At 40.1% G+C, this 21,246-nt stretch overlaps 1 non-coding gene across 1 annotated transcript; it reads right to left on the minus strand.

Moving 5' to 3' along the window:
* Window positions 1-15,170: 15,170 nt before the first annotated feature.
* LOC123925384 lies at window positions 15,171-15,278 on the minus strand. Its single transcript, XR_006814982.1, has one exon. It is a non-coding gene; the product is annotated as a U6 spliceosomal RNA (small nuclear RNA).
* Between the last annotated feature and the right edge of the window lie 5,968 nt (window positions 15,279-21,246).

The following is a 21,246-nucleotide window of genomic DNA, read 5'->3' on the forward strand; positions in this document are numbered from 1 at the left end:
GCCCTAACAATTCATTTGAGTGGCCATGCCTTTGGGAATCAGTAATATAGTGCTAGAATGTCATCCTTGAAAGAATTCAGAAAAGAGGAGTAAATCTTCTTCACACAAAGATATTCATTGCAGTACTAATAATGATAGGAAAAATTATGAACACCTGAATGTTTAATCATGAAGGTTTCAGTTATGAAAATATACATGGTATGATATGTTTTATAAGCATTTAAAATACTTATTAAGTTCTAACAACGTAGGGAAAATATGACATATGGTAAGTGATACAATATTATTCTACTATGTTAAAATATGTGTATGTCTAGAAAAAAAAAAAAAAGACCAGCAAGTGCCAAAAGTTAAAGTGGTCATCTCGAATTGGCAGGGCTGTGGTGATCCCGCACCACGCCTTCTTTATACTGTTCTCTAGTTTCCAGAATGGATGGGCATCATTCCAAAAATACGAATTAAAGAAATTTTTCAATAAAAGAAGGACGTTCCTTTTGATAATTTTTGGTTATGGTTATATCCCTGCATTCCAGGGAAATGGACCAAGACATCCAGCTGCAGTTAGCTCGTCATTCAATACTGTTTATTAAGAACCTACTGCATGTCAAGCCCTGGGAATGTGAGAGGAGAGCAGACCCAGGCTGGCCCTCATCCAGCTTATGGTCCCAGGGAAAATACAGCACATTAGTTTGCTAGGACTACCATCACACAGTAGCACAGACTGAGTGGCTTAGAAAAATGGAAATTGATTTTCTCAGAATTCTGAAGGCCGGAAGTCTGAGATGATGTTGACACCGTTGGCTTATTCCTGGGTCTTTCTCCTTGGCTGGTAGATGGCCAATTTCTCCCTGGGCTTTCTTATCATTAGAACTGTGTCTGTGTCCAAATTTCCTCTTTTTATAAGGACACTAGTCATATTGGATTAATGTCCACCCTCTTGACCTCTTTTCAGTTTGATTATCTCCTCAAATACCCTGTCTCCAAATACAGTCAGTTTCTGAGAGGTCACAGAGACTGGTGGTTAGAACTTCAGCATGTGAATGTGAAGGTGACAAAAACTCAGCCCATAACATAGCAATTAAACAACACTGGCATCAACAAGAGTACTGGATAGGCCGAGATCAAAGACTAGACCTTGTGCTCTGAGCCCTACCGGTCACCTCTAGGGAGTGGCGTTGTGTTCACTGCCCTATAACGCTTGCTGCGTTCCATGGTTCCTTTTCAGTGCTTTTCTATGTTTTGTGGCTTTTTTATTTAACAGGTTGACAGGAATAAAACGAATTTTCATTCAGTTAAGATGAAACACAACTGACATTTTAAATCTATCTTCTTTTCAGAGTGTCAGAGAATGAATATTTTTTCTTTGATGCCTGGTATTACAAAGTCATTCATTATCTTTCAGGGAACAGATTGGGTTGTGAATTGATACCTGCTGAGTTCCCAGATGAGCATATGTCATGATTCCCAAAAAGGGGGCTAGGCTGGTTCTAAGTCTCCAGACCTGTAAACAAACAGAGGTCTGGGGAATAAACTCTGTCCAGTCTAATTACTTCTCTGTGACTCATTCTTGACACTTTTCAAAATTCAGAACAATTTTATATAGTGCCATATGTAGAGTCTACCTAATTCCCTATCTACTTCCCAAACCTGTATTTGTTTTGCTCACAAATCCTTCATGGCATGTGGCAGGCTATAAGTAAATTCATTAAGTTCATTTTAAATTCAGAAAACTAAAACAGATCCTTGAGGCTGGAGAGACCACGGTTGGAAAATGTTGGTTACATTGCATTCATACAGCTCATTGCCCCTCTGTTGCGGGAACAGACAGAATCTGACATAATTATTTGAAAAGCACTACAAAATGGGTATGGCCTCATGGGGAAGGCCTGCGCTCTGAGGGTAGGAGCACCCTTACCACCACCGGCTGGATCATGCAGCTGAAATGAGTGAACCGTGAGCCCTTGGGATAATGTCCGGTGCACAGTGACACATACAATATAATATTATGAGAGCTGGTGTTACTAGACTTTGCAGAGCAGACTTTCTGTTTGATGGGATCCTGCTCTCTCAGCCCTTTCCCATCTGTTGAGGTCTCCATGACAAATCTGAGCTCTTCTGTTAATTTCATTCTAATAAGGTAAATACTTGACCTCTTAACGATTTGAAGTGCAGCCTTTGGCTGGCCGCATCCACACAACTACAGCGATTCCCCTTTCTCTAACTAGCAAAACTAAAATTTGTACAACTTTCTGATGTTCTTCCTTGAACTTGTAGGCATGTTGTTCCTTTGAATTCCTCCAGGTCATCTGTGAATAATCTCCTATGGTACAGTCACTCTCCCTGCTCGCTTCCTCTGAAGTTCATGTGCAAGGCTTATGGGACACAGTGTCTTCCCATTTCCGTGCTATGTTGCTGCTCTTCCGGGTTTGCAATGCCTTCATTCCTCTTCAATGACATTGTCCCTCCTTGATTTCTAAATTGGACCCCAAACCTCTAGGATCTTACTGTTTTTTATTTTTTTGCCTGGTCCCTGATTAAAACCTACATATCTTTCTCATTATGTTTATTCACCCCTTTGAATTATTGCTTGTAAAATGTGATTGTGCCTTTTGCATTTCTGCTAGATTGTAGGATCCTTGACAATGAAGCATGTGTCCTTGAATTCTTTTTTTTTTTTAAGATTTTGCTTATTTATTTGACAGAGAGAGATCACAAGTAGGCAGAGAGGCAGGCAGAGAGAGAGAGAGAGAGGAGGAAGCAGGCTCCCCGCAGAGCAGAGAGCCCGATGTGGGGCTCGATCCCAGGACCCTGAGATAGTGACCCGAGTGAAGGCAGAGGCTTAACTCACTGAGCCACCCAGGCGCCCCATGTGTCCTTGAATTCTTTTGTAGTTTATCCTACTGTTTTTGTATGAGTATAGTGCTTTTGCTTACATTGTCTTCTTACTACCTTCTCCCTCAATCCCAGTTACTCTTCTCTATGTTGTAACCGGGCCGTTCTAGCTGGTTTCCTTATAGTGAAATGACACCATCCGGAGTGTTTTCTGTCCTCTAGTATCTTGTATCCTCAAGTATCTCCTGCTACTTGTTTCACTTTTCTTTGTTGCCCAATCTATTTACATATCATTCCAGTGAAATTAAAGAGTAGAAATGTTTTGGGGCACCTGGCTGGCTCAGTCGGTATAGCGTATGACTCTTGATCTTAGGGTCATGAGTTCAAACCCCACAATGGGCATGGAGTCTACTTAAAAAAAAAAAAAAAGTTGCAATGTTTCCTAGAATATGCAAAGGGGGAGAAAAGGCAAAGTGGTCCACGCCAGGTAAAACTGAGCCCTTCGTCTTTGTGGTCCTCACAGTATTCTTTAACACACTTTCTTTGCGTACCTTTTACTTCCTTTTCTCTTTATTGGGCCATAAGACCATGTTCTATTAGTTTTGTTACTCTTCAGCACTTGGCATTTTACTTGGAACATACTAAGTGCCCAGTAAATGTTTGAAGAAATGAAAGATTGAACTTACCCATGAAAATGGTAGTGCTTGCACTAGATTCATCTGTTTTCCAAAAACCTAGCTTTAGGCTAATACTTGAAAGTATGGAAGCCAGAAGGCTGTGATTAGTATCCCAGATCCACAGTTTACTAGCTGATGACAGAGGGCAAATGATCTCTTTAAGAGTAGTTTATTCATATATAAAATGCATGCATTGTCAGAATTTTAATACTTAGACCAGTACTCAGTATACCATAAATACTTAAGAAATTTAGCTATAATTATTATATTAAAATGATAGTAAAATATATTGACAATTACTTATACAAAGAGATAAGGAAAATAACTGTTATACCGTTGTCACCAACTTGCTTTTATTTTGTATTTATTTATTTATTTATTTATTTATTTATTTATTTATTTTTAAGTAAACTCTACCCCTAACATGGGGCTTGAACTCATGACTCTGAGTTCAAAGGTATGCTCTACTGACTAAGTCAGCCAGGTGCTCCCCCGACCAACCTGTTTCTATTGAATACTTGGGATTTGACTCAGTTCTCCAAAGGCTATGAATTATTTACCTGCCAGTTACTGGACCTAGGTTTAGGGATTGAGAAAGAGAAATTTTATCCAGGTAGGTAACTGGTGATATGAATATCTGGAAATGTATTCATTATTAAATTTTCAACTTAAAATATAAATATTTTTGTAAAATAAAGATAACATAAACTTTATCATCTTAATAATTTTTTAAAAGATTTTATTCATTTATTTGAGAGAGAGAGAACAAGTGAGCAGTGGTGGGGAGGGGCTGAGGGAGAGAATTTTCAAGCAGACTCCCTGCTGAGCATGGAGACTCATGTGGAGTCGATCTCATAATGCTGAGATCATGACCCTGAGATCATTACTTGAGCTAAAACCAAGAGTTGGCCGCTTAACTAACTGAACCTCCCAGGCACCCCACCAACTCAACCATTTTTAAATGTGCATATCAGTGACATTAAATCTGTCCACACCATCATGCAGCCCTCACCACCATCCATCTCCAGACTTCTTCTCAACTTCCAAAATGGAAACTATATCCATCAAACAATAACTCTTTACTCCATTCATACTCCAGCCCCACCAACCACCATTCTACTTCCCATCTCTATGAACCTCACTACATTGGGTTTCTCATTATTTAAGTGGGATCATACAGTATTTGTCTCTTTGTGTCTGGCTTATTTCACTTGGCCTGTCTTCAGGGCTCATCTGGGTTGTAGCATGTGTCAGATTGCATTCCTTCTTAGAGCTAAAAACAATTTTTTTATTTTAATGGTTACAAAACATTCCCTTTCTGTTTTGTATCTTTAGGTGTTTCCCCTTTTTAACAACTCTGCTAATGAAAGTTGGGTTCAGTCTTTAAACGTACCCAGATTTTCTTGGCCCTAACATAATAATGGAAGGAAATGTCATTAAAAACATGTCTTTTTGCTTTTATCAGAAATAAATGTATTTTAAGATGCATTTAAGATTTTGTTTTAGAAACAAGGGAAATGTTCAAATGTGTGGCTTTGTTGTTCTCTTTCAGCAATGATTACCACATCGTATTGGCCAGTGTATTCACTAACCATAAAAGGACAAAAATGTGCATTTCCTTGATAATATTGAGAATGAGTTGGCAAGTGATCTCTGAGCTTTGGGATGGGCTGAAAGGTGAAATGGAAGATGTTTTAACCTGCCAAGACTTGAGTTCAAGTCCTTAAAACTGTTTCTTTTCCAATAATTGCTAAGAATTTTAATTGTAAAACTGAATAAGGAAGCTTCTGGCATTTATTTTATTTCAGACAGCAGACTATTGATGAGAAAAACAGTGAGACATCAGATGAGAAAAACAGACAACAATCTTGGTAGTTTAAAATATAATTTTCAGTATGAATAGGGCTCTGATAAAGAGCCTGGGAACTTCAAAGCATATGGATGTCCTCTTTTTCTTGTAGGGAAGGAAACTTTTCATTGGGTTTTATTTTATTGACCCAGGTAGAAGAAACATTTTTATATTCATTATTCATATGCCCTGCCTAGCACAAAAATTATTTAATAAGTTTAGAGAATATTAAAGCATAATTTAATAAATCTGAATATAAATTCTTATCTTTTAAAACATTTTATTTATTTATTTGAGAGAGAGAGAGAAAGGGAGATAGCGGGAGAGAGCATGAACAGGGAGGAGAGGAAGAAGCAGGCTTCCTACTGAGTGGGGAGCCCAATGTAGGGCTTGATCCAGGACTCCAGGATTATGATCTGAGCCGAAGGCCGACACTTAACTTACTGAGCCACCCAGGCACCCCATCTAGTCTTTTATTGTTGAGGCACTGATCTTAACTCTGAAAAGGCGAACAGAAACCTTCATGAACAACATAAACTCTGATGATGGTGAGGAAATAGCTCAGAGCTTCTCAGATGGCAATGGCTTTGTCTTATCTATCTGGGCTGGTCATTTCAATCCTTTATTGTAGTTAGGATTTTCTTGGCCCATAAATTGAGTAACCATATGTTGTAGATTTTCTGGAACAGCCCCAATTTAAAATATTCTTTCCTGTTGTTAGACCATGTGTCAGACCATGTGTTCTGATATTTTTATGGAAAATGTGGTCAGCTTACCCATAATTTTCAATAGTTCCCTAATGGACCTTTTCTTCCAGGTCCCCAGAGGAATCTGTGTCTGGGTTGGGGTATGAGTTCTACCCATTCTGTAAGAGTCAGCAGATGTCTTTGCATCTCTGTGAAGTCCAAACTGCCTTCCGCAACCATTTCCAGAAACTTGCCCTCTTCATTTCCTACACCATCCGCAGAATGCCACATCCTATCTAGCATTTGGCTGTACATGGTCTTATGTTGTTGTTATTGTTATATGTGGGTAAGTTTTATCTCCTACATTGTACAGCCTGGAGGAAAGGAGCATCACCTTGATTTCTCCCACAACCTCCCCACTGCATCACACAGTACTGGGTATAGAGCAGGTCCCATTTTAAAATAAGAAAAAAAAGATTCATTGAATTTTTTATTCAGAGAGAGAAACCCCTTTGAAAATGTCTTTACCTGAACCCAACAATGAACCTGTATGTATTAGGCTATTAGTTAAATCCTCACCACATCCTTGTCAGAATTCAAACTGGTGGCTCAGTCAGTTGAGCGTCTACCTTTTGCTCAGGTCATGATCCCAGGGTCCTGGGATCCAGCCCTGCATCATGTTTCCTGCTCAGTGGGGAGCCTTTATCTCCCTCTCCCTCTGGCTTCCCCCCAGCTTATGCTTTCTCTCTCTCCCAAATAAATAAATAAAATTTTCAAAAAAAGAAAAAAAGAATCCAAATGTAGATTTTCGGCACCAGATTCCTATTCTAAGGTATTTGATAATAACTAAGTAAACATATATTTGAGGGAAGAGAGGAGTAGAAACCCAGCCCTTGGGTTCTCATATGTGCTAAGTGCAAATGTTAAGTGTTATGACTTCATTATTTTGTCTCAGACATAGTTAGACATAGAATTCCATAATTTCGTTTTCAGGCATCCCTTCCTTTTTGTCCCCTCACCACGGAGGCCCATCCCAACCTACATAACCAATTGTCCGAGGGGAGTTGCTTGTGAGGGAGACATGAGATGATTGCTACCAAATCCACATCTCTCTCTCTCTCTCTTGCTCTTGCTCTCGCTCTTTCTTTTTTAGTCGAGAGAGAGAGTGAGTGAGAGAGAAAGAGCATATGCAGAAGAAGAGGGAGAAGCAGTTTCCCCACTGAGCAGGAAGCCCAACACAGGGCTTGATCCCAGGACCCTGGGATCATGACCTGAGTAGAAGGCAGGTCATCACTGCCTTAACTGACTGGGCCCCTCAGGCTCCCCTCCCCATCTCCTGAAGCAGCTTTTTTTTGCACTCCAGCCAACTATTTGCAAATAGGTGGTATAAGATAGGAGTAGGGTGAAGACATGGGAAGTCTGGGGACACTCGGGTAACACCAGGCATCAGGAAACATTTTCAAAATATTCATAGCAGACGAGATGGAGTAGGTTGGGTTGGGAACTCCTGTGGCCTGGATTTCAGAGAACGTGTTATTCAGATCTGTTAGTCCCAAGGTCCTGCGGAATCTCTGTAAGGACTTTCATTGGCTTGCCTCTATCACACCTCCTTCCCAAGACCTGATTCCTGTCAGTATGAACACTCATCTTTTTTCCAAGTAATTGGAATGTGTAAAAGAATTTAATTACCCACATGTATACATATAATGCATTAGATTTATGAAAGTTATTTAAGTACTTGGGGAAGGTTTTTCTCATTAGGTTATAAATGTGCTCTGCAGGCACTTAAAATGTTTAAAATAAAAACTGACTCTGTTAAATTTATAAACGCCATTTAAAATGTTTAAGGGGATGTAATTATCCAAGTTTGTAAATGATATTGATTGTTTCATTTAGTTCCTTTGCCAATAGCTAACCAAATATTAATCAAAGAAAAGTGAGAGCATTATTCTTAATTTGCATAGCAAGATTACTAATTTAAACTCAAGGAAAACTAGATTTTTAATCCTGTAACTTAAAAAAATGGAATATCAATTTGATATCCCAGTACGTATAAATAGCTTTTTCTACTCCTAAAGATTTCTTTTCTGTCCAAGTCATAAAAAACAAACAAGTAAGTGTCTGATAATATCAAAAGACAGACCCTAAATACGTTTACATGTAGGGATGCTTGGTGACTCAGTTGGTTAATCATCTGCCTTTGGCTCAGGTCATGATCCCAGAGTCCTGGGAGAGAGTCCGCATCAGGCTCCTTGTTCAGCAGGGAGGCTGCTTGTCCCTCTGCCTGCCGCTCCCCCTGCTTGTGCCCTTCTCTCTCTCTCTCTCTCTGTCTCTCTGAGACAAATAGACACATAAATAAATCTTATTAAAAAATTTGTCGACATGACCCCTTATTGGCCACAGTCTCTTTGCTTCTTATGGCCCTGAAATGTCTGGAATATAAATAATCCATAAGAGCCTTCTTTAATCTAAGGAAGGGAATTACTTGCACTTTGAAACTTTCCTGTTACATGCAAATTTCCTTCAACTATCAGGCATGTAATATGGAATATGTTCGTATTATGAAATGGAATTTGTTCCCTTGACTTGTAAATGACCTATGTTAACTCAAGCCTCTTACTACACAAGTTACAGAGACTCTTCAGAGCTAGAAAAATATCTCATATCTGGTACCCCTCCTTCTCCCCCACACTTAGCTTCTCTTCTTGGGGCAATGCAAGTGAAATAAAGAATGGGGATGCCAACAGATGCAAATACAAATGCAAAACCTAACTAATGTCATTGCTATTGGAAACACTGAAACTGTCCACCGCTCTTTCTTGACTTCTGGACTGTGCACTGCTCATATAAAATCACAAGTGAATCCACTACCATAGCACAGGGACACCATACCTGATAAGGTGCCCGGCCAGACTCAAGAGCCTCTTCCCTGTACTTGCTCTCTTCTCACCACACTGACCATGCCTTAGCAGAAAGCCTACATCAGGGCCAATCGTGATCATCTTACCTTTAGACAGCAATGTCTTTTTTTTTTTTTTTTTTTTTTGCTTTGGAGGCTTCTTGCTATTCCTACTTTTGTTAAGGGAAAAAAGTACCTCTGATTCTGGATCAGCCCACTGGGAGAGTAACCTGTTACTGCGGACAAAAAAATACAAAAACAAAAATTACCATATACAAGGACTGTATCAATGTGTATGAAGACTTTCTTTCTATTATAAAACCTCAGTAAAATGCATAAATGAATTGGATATTTGGATGCTAAAGCTAATACAAGGTGCAATTCCACTGCGTCATCTTGGAGTCGAAACTTCTCTATTTAATCAGGCTCCTTTATCCCTTGGCTGCCTTTATTAAAAGTCTGTTAGGGGTGCCTGGGTGGCTCAGTGGGTTAAAGCCTCTGCCTTCAGTTCAGGTCATGATCTCAGGGTTCTGGAATCGAGCCCCGCATTGGGCTGTCTGCTTGGCGGGGAGCCTGCTTCCCCCTCTCTCTGTCTGCCTCTCTGCCTACTTGTGATCTCTGTCAAATAAATAAATAAAATCTTTTTTAAAAAAGTCTATGTTATATGTTTAGAATAAATAGTCCTAATAAGGAGGCCACTATTTGTTCTTCTTTATACACTGGGATTTCAAATAGGAGTTCATTTTTAGAAAGGATGCTCTGCTAAGGAAAGTTTGGAAAGCCACTGATTTACATCCTGCTAAAAGCCTCTTACTTTTCCTCTAGATTTCAGTCATTGCTTTCTTTATCTTTTGTAGCCCAGCACCACCACCACCACCAACATACTCATTTTCCTGAAGATTTCATATTTCCTCCCTCTTCAATAATCTATAAAGTCTCCTTGTAGACTACTAACCTAAATTCAGTGTTTCCAGCCTGGCTTTCTAAGGCTTTCTGACCTGACTTTAGCTTATGCAAATATGTTTTTTCTTAGTCACCTGCACAGACTCTTGAGTCTGGGAAAGGTCACTGTGCCCCTGCTTCCTTGCTTACTGCCCTTGACAGATCTTGTTAATTCTCCTGCACTGGGCCCCCACCCATCTGGAGGTGGCCTGAGGAATGAGGCCCATTTGCCATCAGCCCTTCTCTACACCCCAGTGCATTCTGCATCTTGGTTCACTGCATCCTTAAATCTGAGATTCTTCCCCTCCCTGCTTTACCTGCCCTACTTCCTCGCTAATCTTCACAGTCCACAGACCTGAAGACCCTTTATTACCTTCCTGAGTTCATGACGATCCCTTCTGCCCACAGGCTTCTATTTAATTTTGTCTAATTGTGCTTTCTTTGTTCTATGGTCTTCCCACAAGGATCACGAACTTCTCTATTTCTTCACAAGCTTGTGATGACCATGGGCCTCTATCCTTAAAGGGTGGGTGGAATTCTTGGCTGCAATTTCAAGTCCTGAATTTAGTCTCAGTCCTGTCCCTCACTGATTCTGCATTTCTACCCAAATCACTTAAACTTTCATAGTCTGATTTTCCCCTCTGTAAAAATGGGAATAATAAAATCTGCTGTGTTTTAGAATACAGTGATCATGGGCAGAGCGGTCTGCTGCTGGTTGAGGCTAGCTATCTTACTGGAGTCACCACGGATGAAGAACTGATTACTGAGTTGTTCTGGTTTAGATACCCAATCTTATTAACCCACCCAGAGCCAATGGGTTGTAAGAATCTGACTCCTGAGATGATAGCTCACAAGGGACTGGTGGTTCTTTTTGCTTCATTTCTACATTTTCTTTCTAGATCACTTCTCTAATCCTAAGCACTATTTGTCCTTACACACCAGTGACCAACAAATGTCCATGGCAGCCTGGATCTCTCTACTAAGCTTCATTGCCATGAGTCTAAACGGCCACTTGACATTTCCCCTGGGAGATCTCACATGCTTCTCAAATGTGGCATATTCAAACTGTACTCTCATTCACTCTGTAACATCTACATTCCCACCCAGAGCCACAGCAAATCTATCCCTTGTTTATCCTTCTTCATTTTAGTGAATGGATGGCACCTCTTCAACCCAGTCGCTTAGGCTGGTATCTGGGAACTGCGCCTCCCACACATCCAGTTTATCACCGAGGTCTAGTAGTCCTATTCCAAAACATATCACAACTCTGTCCCCTTCTTTCCACTGCCACCATTCTTGTCCATATTACCATTACCCCTTGACTGGATTATTGCAAAATTCTCTGACCTGGTCTCTCCGTTTCTACTTTAATTCTCCCTCTGACCCATTCTTTCCATAGCAACCAGAAGGATCTTTTTGGACCACAGATGTCATCCTATCCCATTTTTTCTTTATATTTTGTACAAAATAACTCCATCTCCAAGTGGCCTCTGCGGTCCTTTGTGATCTGGTCTGCTTCCCTTTCCAGGTCATTCCTTGGGGTCCTCTCTCCCCCTTCCAATCTGTGTGGGCTCTTCTGATCCTCAAACACACCAAACTCTTTGCTGCCTTCTGCCTGACAGCTTTCTCTTCATTACATTGGCTGGTTGACTCCTGGTTCCACATGAAGTATCAGAAAAGCCTCTCACTCCCTTAGTCTAATGTAGCACTGAGCCCAAGATGCCGTTGTGGTTTTATCTGTGTGATTACTTGTTTGTCTGTCTCCTCTGGACTATAACATGGGGGCAGGAACTGCTTACCGCTCTGTGGTACCGGCCAGGTAGTAGGGGCCCAGTAAGTCTTTGATGAATGAGTACTTATTTGTTCACTTTACAGCGATTCCTCTCCAGGATGTTCCTTTTCCTGATGCCTGCAAAGCTGGCCCAAGGAAAAGTACTTGCATGATAAACATTGACAGAACCAAAATATTTGCACGGTATCAGGAAAAACTGGGTCCCATGAACTTCCCCACTCTCATCTCATATGAGCATCCGTCTTGATTAGATTGTGCTGGATAAACATTACTCATTTCTTCCTCCCCAGCTCTTCAGCTTCTCTGCCCTACTAATAACATTCTTGTGATTATGAGCCATTGGGTTGTTTCAGTCAGATCACAATACCATCGATTGGGTAATAGAATTACTCTGCCACTAATAACAGTAATCACAACCATGAACATTCATATCATACTTTATGATTTTCTAAGTGCTTTTAATGTGCATTACCTCCTTTAATCTTAGAGTCCAGGCCTGGAGACACATCTGCAACCTCAGCTGATTTGGATGGATCCCAAGCTTTGTCTGAAGCAACTTCTCTGCTGTCTTTCCATCACTGAAGGAAGGGCTGCTTCAGCAGAGGGCTGATGTGGGGCTTTTTCATTTTGACTTTGGGTAGTTCCATCCAGAGACGGTGAACTTCTCCCCACCACATCCTCAAATTCTGGAGACTTTTACTATATATGGCCCCCAGTATACCAAATCTCATTACTCCTAAGGTTGTTAAGACCAATAAATGAGGTAATGGTGATAACAAATACTTGTTTTTATGCTTACAATGTGCTGGATTGTGTCCTAGATGCTCTACACACACACACACACACACACACACACACACACACACACACACACGGATTTGTTCAGTCCTCATGATGGTCCCGTCTTAGAAGCCATATGTAGCATTGTTGTACCCACTTATAAATGGAGAACTAAGAACCCAAAAGATTAGGTAACTTGTCTGCTTGGAAATAACTGGGGAAGCTGGGACACGAACCCAGCGGACTTTCTAGACTCCATCTCAAAGACAGAGTTTTTGAATGTGAATGGTTATTCTTGCATCGCATTTGTTCTTTACACACATGATTCGTGAAAACAATTTTCGGACGTTAAGGAGCGCTCGCTGTGTGCCGGGCATGAAACTCAGCGCTGGAACACAGCTGTCTGGAGGGGAAGATGGGTTTGGACAAATGATCACCAGTGTGCTGTGTGTTACGAAGATGAAGGAATGCTGTGGGGTGGGAGCATAGAGCAGGGGACCGAGGCTCATGCGGGGCTCAGAGAAGGCCTCTGTGAGGAGAGGACATTTTACTTGAAGCCTGGAGGCCGTGCATACTTGGTCTACACAAAAGGGAGGAGGGAGACCACAGCAGGGCAGAGCGCGCCTTCCGTGACTCCCTAAGGAACTAAGAGAAGTCCTTGCTCAGCCCGAGTCTCTAGAGCAGAGAAACAAGTTGAGTGGGGTGATGCTGGAGAACAGAGGGCTTGGGACTTGGTATCTTATCTAAGGATCATAAGGATTTGGTGCTTTATTCTATGCGCCTTGGGCAGCCACTGAAAAATCTGAGGCATTCTGCAATGCTGCTGGGAAGAGAAGGCAGAGGTCAGGTGGGAGGTTGCTGCAGTCCCTCAGGAGAGGGAGGCTGCCTGGATGAGCAAGGGTGGGGGCAGCCGGGATCTAGGGAAGCAGATGTGGCCAAAACAGGTCTAGGAGGTAGAGTGAGCCGAACCTGGAGATTAACTGAATGTGGAGGATAAGGGAAAAGGATGAGTCAAGGTCTCTGACTTGAGTAAGGTTTGATCATGGAAATAGAAATGGACTTTAGAAATCGAAGCAGATGTGGGTGCAGGGATTGACAGAGTGATGGACTGAATTTCAGGGGTGTTGACACATTGGTGGATGTTTCCAGCAGGCACTTGGCTTGTACGGGTCAGGAGGGAGGAACTGGGCTACAGAATTTCTTTGACTCTAAAATGGACATTTTTCATATTTACTACTTCCAGAATTTGAATTGGCTTAAAAACAGTTTGTTTATTAAAAATAGTGTTTTAACAGTGAACTATAATTGGTGGTGTCTTAAAATAGACAATAGTCTATAAAATAATAATATTTTATAAAAACATAACTAATCTGTGTTTAGTGGTGTTTTGAGATATCAGGGAAGGAAAGCCTTTAAAACACGCTCAGTGCGCCTGTGTGGCTCAGTCAGTTAAACGTCTGCCTTCTGCTCAGGTCATGATCCCAGGTTCCTGGGATTGAGCCCCACAACAGGCTCCCTTCTCAGTAGCCCGCTTCCCCCTCTTTCTCTGCAGTTCGTTCTGCTTGTGCTCTCTCTCTGTGTCAAATAAATAAGTAAAACCTTTTATTTTGTTGTTTTGTTTGTTTGTTTTTGTTTTTTATTTGACAGAGAGAAAGAAATCACAAGTAGGCAGAGAAGCAGATGGAGAGAGGGGGAAGCAGGCTCCCTGCCAAGCAGAGAGCCCAATGCGGAGCTTGATCCCAGGACCCTGAGATCATGTCCTGAGCCAGAGGCAGAGGCCTAACCCACTGAGCCACCCAGGCACCCCTAAATAAATAAAATCTTAAAAAAAAAAACCCACAAAACACTCTTTTATCTTAAAAAAAAATTCCTATTTAGTGAGAGTAAAATTCAGCAGTGGCACTAATATTTGACACAAATGCCAAACTGGTAAAATTCAAGTAATGAAGCTTTAACCACAACTCTTAGGGGCTTGAGGTGTCTGTTCTTTCTAAGTCTAGACCATTTCTTGCTCCTGTTTCTACCTGTGACAGAATTTTGCCTCCATGTTAACTTGATTACCTGTCTCTGTCTCCACACTATAAAGGTATGCTTTGTCAACCTTGGAGAGAAAATGTGCTTTTGAAATTCAATCCATCATTCCTTTTCCCTGAGTGTAAAATGCTGAATGTTTTCCGGTAGCTGTGGCCATGTGTCCCATACCAAACCCCACCCCACAACCTGCCTCAGCCACACAGGTGGGGCAGGAGCTAAAGAAGGAATATCATTAGCGTAGGAGAAAAAAAAGACTTAGCAACATCCCTTTTCAAATCCTACATCGTTTAGTCCCTGGGTTGTTTTTTTGGCTGATATACTATCTTCCATTGTTAATTTGATATTCAGAACTGTGTATATAAACTTCCCAACTAGATTTTTGCTTAATAGGTGAGCCAACCACCATAGCATTTCCCTACAACCCTTGGTTCCAGAGTCTTTACCTGGCTTTCTCCTCCACTTCTACCAGATCATTCTGGATCCTTCAGTTAGGGCCTAGGTCTCATACAGACCACCACTTAGTACAACCCAAGCTCAAGAGAAATTTTTATTGCAGCAAAATATACATAGCATAAAATGTACCATCTTAACCATTTTGAAGTATACAAGTCAGTGGTCTTAAATAGATTCATCATACTATGCTACTATCACCACCATCCATCTCTCAAGGAAATGTACAACTTTTTTTTTGAAACGTACAACTTTTGTAAGTCATCCTGGTGCAGGGTTCATGCTATGCTTCTCCACATTTTTTCAATTTTAGTATGTGTGCTGCTGAGGCAAGCACCCTCAAAAAAACTTAAAAAAAAAAAACCTCAAAAACTTTAGTCCTAATTTGTCTATGAAGCTAGCATTCCCCTAATACCAAAACCAGATAAAAATCCTACAAGAAAATTACAGATCAATAGCCCTCATGAACATAGGTGCAAAAATCCTCAATAAAATATCAGCAAGTCGAATCCAACAATGTACAAAAAGAATTATATACCACAATGAAGTTGGATTTATTCCAGAAGTGCAAGGCTGGTTCAACATTTGAAAACAACTGGATTACAGCCAGTGTAATCCACTACATCAATAGCCTAAAGTAAAAAATCACATGATTATACTGATTGATGCAGAAAAAGCATTTGGCAAAATCTAACACCTATTCACTATGAAAAGTCTTCACAAAGTAGGAATAGAGAGGAACTTTCTCAACATGACAAAAAAAAAAAAGAAAGCATCTACAAAAACCTACATCAAACATCCTACTTAATTGTGGGAAACTATTCTTTTTAAGGTCAGGAAAAGTTGAGATGTCCTCCACACATTCCTAATTGACAACATACTGAAACAGTGCAATAAGACAATAGAAAGAAATAAAAAGCAAGCAGTTTGAGGAAAAGAACCAAAACAAACCTTTACTCAGAAACAAAGATAGATACCTCAAGTTCCTTTTAGAATTTGTAGACTTTCCTTATTGCATATTTGTTTTCTGTTTCAAAGATTTCTTCTCTTATTTTTATTATCACCTTCCTTCTATTTACTTGAGTTTAAGTTGCTGTTCTTTTTATAGCTTCTTGAGATGGAAACTAAAATCATGTAGACTTTCAATTTTTGTTCTCAAGTATATACACTTAAAGCTATGAATTTCCCTTTGAGCCCTGCTTTATCTGTACCCCAAATATCTTGATACGTCACATATTCATTATTATTCAGTTTTAAGCAGTTTATAATTTCACTGCATTTTTTTCTTAGACCTACAAGCTATTTAAAAATGTGTTGCTTAGGGGTGGTTGAGTGGCTCAGTGGTTTAAGCCTCTGCCTTCGGCACAGGTCATGATCTCAGGGTCCTGGGATCAAGCTCCGCGTGGGCTCTTTGCCTGGCGGGTAGTCTGCTTTCCCTCCTCTCTCTCTGCCTGCCGCTCTGCTTACTTGTGATCTCTCTCTCTGTATCAAATAAATAAAATTTTTTTAAAAATTTTAAAATTTTTTTTTTAAAATTTTAAAAATTTTAAAAATGTGTTGCTTAATTTTCAAACACGTGTGGGTTTTCTAGTTATCTTCCTACTCCTAATTTCCAGTTTGATTCCGCTGTAGTCAAAGAACACATTTTATATTATTTCACTCCTTAGGAATTGTTTGAGACTTGTTTTATGTCCTAGCAGATGGCCTATGTTGATAGGTGTACATATCTTTCACAAACAGCATGTATGTGGCAGTTGTTAAGTATAAAGTTCTGTGTATGTCAATTATGTCAATTTGGTTATTTTTGCTGTTCAGGTTTTCTATATTCTTGCTGATTTTTTGTCTGCATGTCCTATCAGCTATTCAAAGAGGTGCTAAAATCTCCTGTAATGATTGTTAATCTATGTCTTCTTTTAGTTCTGTCAACTTTGCTTAATATATATTGAAACCACGCTACATTTTCCACAGATTATTTATACATTGTAAATTATTAGACACATAAAAATTTAGGACTGTTTTGTCTTATATAAACCAATATTTTATCATTATGAAATGTCCCTTTTCAATCTCTAGAAATACTTCTTCCCCCAAAGTTTTTGTTGTCTGGTATTAATATATAGCTATACCAGTTTTCTTTTGGTTAGTGTTTGCATGGCACATATTTTTTTCTTTTTTCTTTAAAACTTTGTGTTTTTTTATCCAAAAGAAATTTTGGTCTTTTAATTGGAGTAATACTCTATTAACATTTAATATAATTATTGAAATGTTTATATTTACTATCTTGTTATGTTTCTACTTCTGTTCTTTGTTCCTTTATTTCTCCTTTTTTAATCCTTTTTTGGGGAGAAAGCATCAGTATTTTTTATTTTTCTATTTTTTTCCTTCCTGTTTTAGCTTACTGGTTATTAGCTTTTCAAGGTTCTGGATTATTTCACCTTTTTTTCCTAAAAGGAAGGCAGACGGTACAGATGAATCACCTTAGTCCTGTTGAGGATTGTTTTTAGGCTTTGTTAGGGTTGATCCTTTTGGGTTTACCTTCATTACCAGGCTATGTTCTTTCTGGAGTCTCAGTTGCCATACTGGCAAACTTTGACCTCCACCCTCAATTTCTTCAGTACCATTCTCCTGCAAAATCTTTGCACAGCACTGTAGCCAGCCGACCAGATTCTGCTTTCTGTTAGCTTTCCTACAGTCACAGCTGTGCTGGCGTAGCTTGGGAGTTAGCAAACATCTCAGTGGGAGATTGCTTCTAGCCTTCCAGGTTCACTTGTCTGCAATTCCCTCCTCTGTGAGATTTTACCACCTAAGTTCCAGCCACTTTGGCAGTTTTGAACTCCACTCTGTCTCCTCAGCCCAACAGAATAATAGAATAGGTGCCACGTACTCTATTCCCTGCCCTATGGATTGGGCCAAGGAGAATATGGAGCTCACCTTGGCGTGGTTACCTTCTCTTAGGGACGGTCTGCATTGGTTGCTCGTCAATGCCTTTACGTACTTGTGTTATATATTCTGTCCAGCTGTTAGTAGTTATTTTCAGCTGGATAGTTGGTTCATTACAAGCTACTCTATTATGGCTGGCTGGAATCAAACGTTTTCCTCTATTACAATTTGATACACTCTGTGTCATAAATAAAAAATCTAAAACAACTCGAGAGCTCTAAAATCTAAAAATCTAAAAGAACTCTACAATCATCGTCAAGTGTTTCCAACTTGGCATTCTGTTTAGACCAGATGCCCTTCCTTTCTCATCTTCAGTTCGGTTCTTTGGCAAGAGTTTTATATTTGGACTGAGAATGCCAAGGTTTGGCTTCTAGACTTCTATATAAGAGTGATCCTGGTGATCCTGGACAAATCTCTTCTTATTACCACTTTGGTTTTATCATTAGTCAGGGGGAATAGCCATTAATGCCTGCCTGCCTTAAGTCTTTTCAGGAACAAGCAGGACAAATGCTTGCCCTGTGTTCCTGACAGAGATGGTGTAGATCGGCTTAACTACAAAAGCAAAGTTCACAAGGGTGCCATCCTCTCAGAGATGTGGGAGCTTTCATAATTTTCCAACTCTCGGACAATTTCTTCTCATGCTCTATTTTTCTTATTCTCATCTTCGTTAGAGCTGTGAATTGGACACAAATATGACTGCTGTTTCTTCTGCCATTGTGTCAGACTGTCCTTCCTGACTCCTAGAATGAAAAAAAAAAAAAAAAAAACCACAGGTGTTTGAGTGGGATGTTGGTTTTGGGAGAACTGGCTGACCGGGTGAAACTAACCAGAGACAGTTTCCTATAGACAGGCCGTAGAAGAACCCAAACCATCAGAAAGGTTTTGCTCAGCATGGAAACCGAACATAAAAAGCCATGGGAGACTGAGTGGCATTAGGCTTGGGCAGCCAGATGGGTATGTTGCTATGGGTGGAATTACCTTTTACCTAGAATTTAGGGGCTAATGACACAAGGCTTCAGTGGCGCAGCTCCACTTTCGTCTCTGACTCCTGTTTTTCTAGGTTTTATTTCTGACTAATCCCCTTCTGGATGATGTAAATTCCATTAGGTATTTTACTCAAGTCAGCCTTGTTGGTGTCTTGTCCTTCCAAGGTCACCTCACATCTCTGCTCAGGAACTATCTGTGCTCAGTTTATAGGTTAGCTCTGAGACTATTGTCGCTTCTTGTTCCCAAATTTGGGGAAAGGACCTTATTATAATCTCCATGTTCCAGACCTATTAAAACCCCAATGGACCAGGTTCTTTATATAGTATCTCTTGCGGTCTTCACACCAGTCTGGAAGGTGATCACCTTCCTTTTACAGATTTGGAAACAGGATCGCAGAGGCTAAGTCATCTATCTGCCCAAGGTCATAAAGTGGAATGTTACAGAGAGGGTTCAAAAGGAGATCTGACCTCAAATTCAGAGTTCTGCTCACTGCAGCTGCTGCAAAGGAAGTACTAAGTGGGTGAATCATTTCAAATTCTCATGTCACCTGTAGAAGAAAGGGGACCTAAAAAAAAAAAGATTTAGTTAAACAAAGAACCTTCTAGCACACCTTCACGTCTTTCTTTCTTTTTTCTTTACCAAATAAACAAGCCTAATTGTCAAAAAGACTTCATTTACAATTCAAATCTTGGGGAAGTTTCAAAGGACATGCCTAAATAGCATTACAGATTATTATAAATTTAATATTTACATTTAACCAAGATGGCAATAGGGATTATGCAAGTTATATAGTTGTTAGCAAAATTTAGCTCCTTTAGCATTGAGAAGTTTCAATTCTCTTAAGTAATCAAAGACTGGATAAAGACAAAACATAGAAGCTTTGGTTTTCTGGGCAGATAAAGAGGAAAATTTGTTTACAATTTCTTATCAAGAACAGACCAAAAATCCAAGAAAAACCTTGTTTTTTTTAACAGAGAGAAAAACAGAATTTTAATTTTATACCTGTGTATTTTAAAAAATTATTTATCTATCTATCATCTATCTATTTTGGGGTGTTGGTAGAGAAGCAGAGGGGGAGAGAGTCTCAAGCAGACTCAGTGCTAAGCATGGAGCTGGATGCAGGGCTCAATCCCACGACTACCTTTGTGTCTTTCTACCTTAATTCTCTTAGAATTCTGCTCATATTTACTGATCACTTACTATATGCTGAGAACACATACTAACACAAAGACATAAAACCTATAGTAGAGTAAGAGTATGAATAGGTATGGGGCACCTGGGTGGCTCAGTGGGTTAAGACTCTGCGTTTGACTCAGGTCATGATCCCAGGGTCCTGGGATCCCAGCTCTGGATCAGGCTCCCTGCTCAGTGGGGAGCCTGCTTCCCTTCCTCTCTCTCTGCATGCCTCTCTGCCTACTTGTGATCTCTGTCAAATAAATAAATAACATCTTTTTTTAAAAGAGTATGAATAGGTACAACCTCTAAAGAAGATAATTTAACAACATTTTGCATCTTTCAAAAGTGCACAACTTTGGACCAGCTATTGTACTTTAGGAATCACATACACACATAAAGCCTACAGTGTAACTAGGAATATTGAAAAACATATAAATAAATGCAAAGTATCTCAAATTGATATAAGTACATAAAGAAAAAAAGAACTGCTATCATTCAGGTTTCTACTGGAATCAGTAGTGTGTGTGTGTGTGCGTGTGTGCGTGTGTGTGTGTGTGTGTGTGTGTGTTTATATTTATCTCTTTAGGAGAGAGAGATTTATTACAAGGAGTTGGCTTATGCAGTTCCAGAGCTGGCTAGGCAAGTCTGAGATCTGTAGGGCAGATCTGCAGGAAGGGATGGCTGGAAAAACTTGGTCAGGGGCTGATGCTACAATACCACAGTTGGAATTTCTTTTCCCTCAGAGAAACTTCAGTTTTGTTTTTAGGGTCCTTCAACTGATTGGATGAGGCCCACCCAGGTTATCAACAATTAATCCCTTTACTTAAAATCAATTTAAGTAGATTTTAACCACACAGGAACACCTAGATTAGTGGGTTTTTTTTTTTAAGATTTTATTTATTTATTTGACAGAGAAGATCACAAGTAGGCAGAGGGGCAGGCAGAGAGGGGGGAAGCAGACTCCCCACTGAGCAGAAAGTCTGATATGGGGCTCAATCCCAGGACCCTAGGATCATGACCCGAGCAGAAGGCAGAGGCTTTAACCCACTGAGCCACCCAGGCGCCCCTAGATTCGTGTTTGATTGGATGACAGAGTACTCTAGCCTAACTAGAGCATAAAGTGAACTAGCACAAGAAGGTAAAATATTAATAGAAATACCAGATATAGGGGTGCCTGGGTGGCTCACTGGGTTAAAGCCTCT

This window comes from Meles meles, chromosome 14 (genome assembly GCF_922984935.1).
Source record: "Meles meles chromosome 14, mMelMel3.1 paternal haplotype, whole genome shotgun sequence".
Taxonomy (NCBI): domain Eukaryota; kingdom Metazoa; phylum Chordata; class Mammalia; order Carnivora; family Mustelidae; genus Meles; species Meles meles.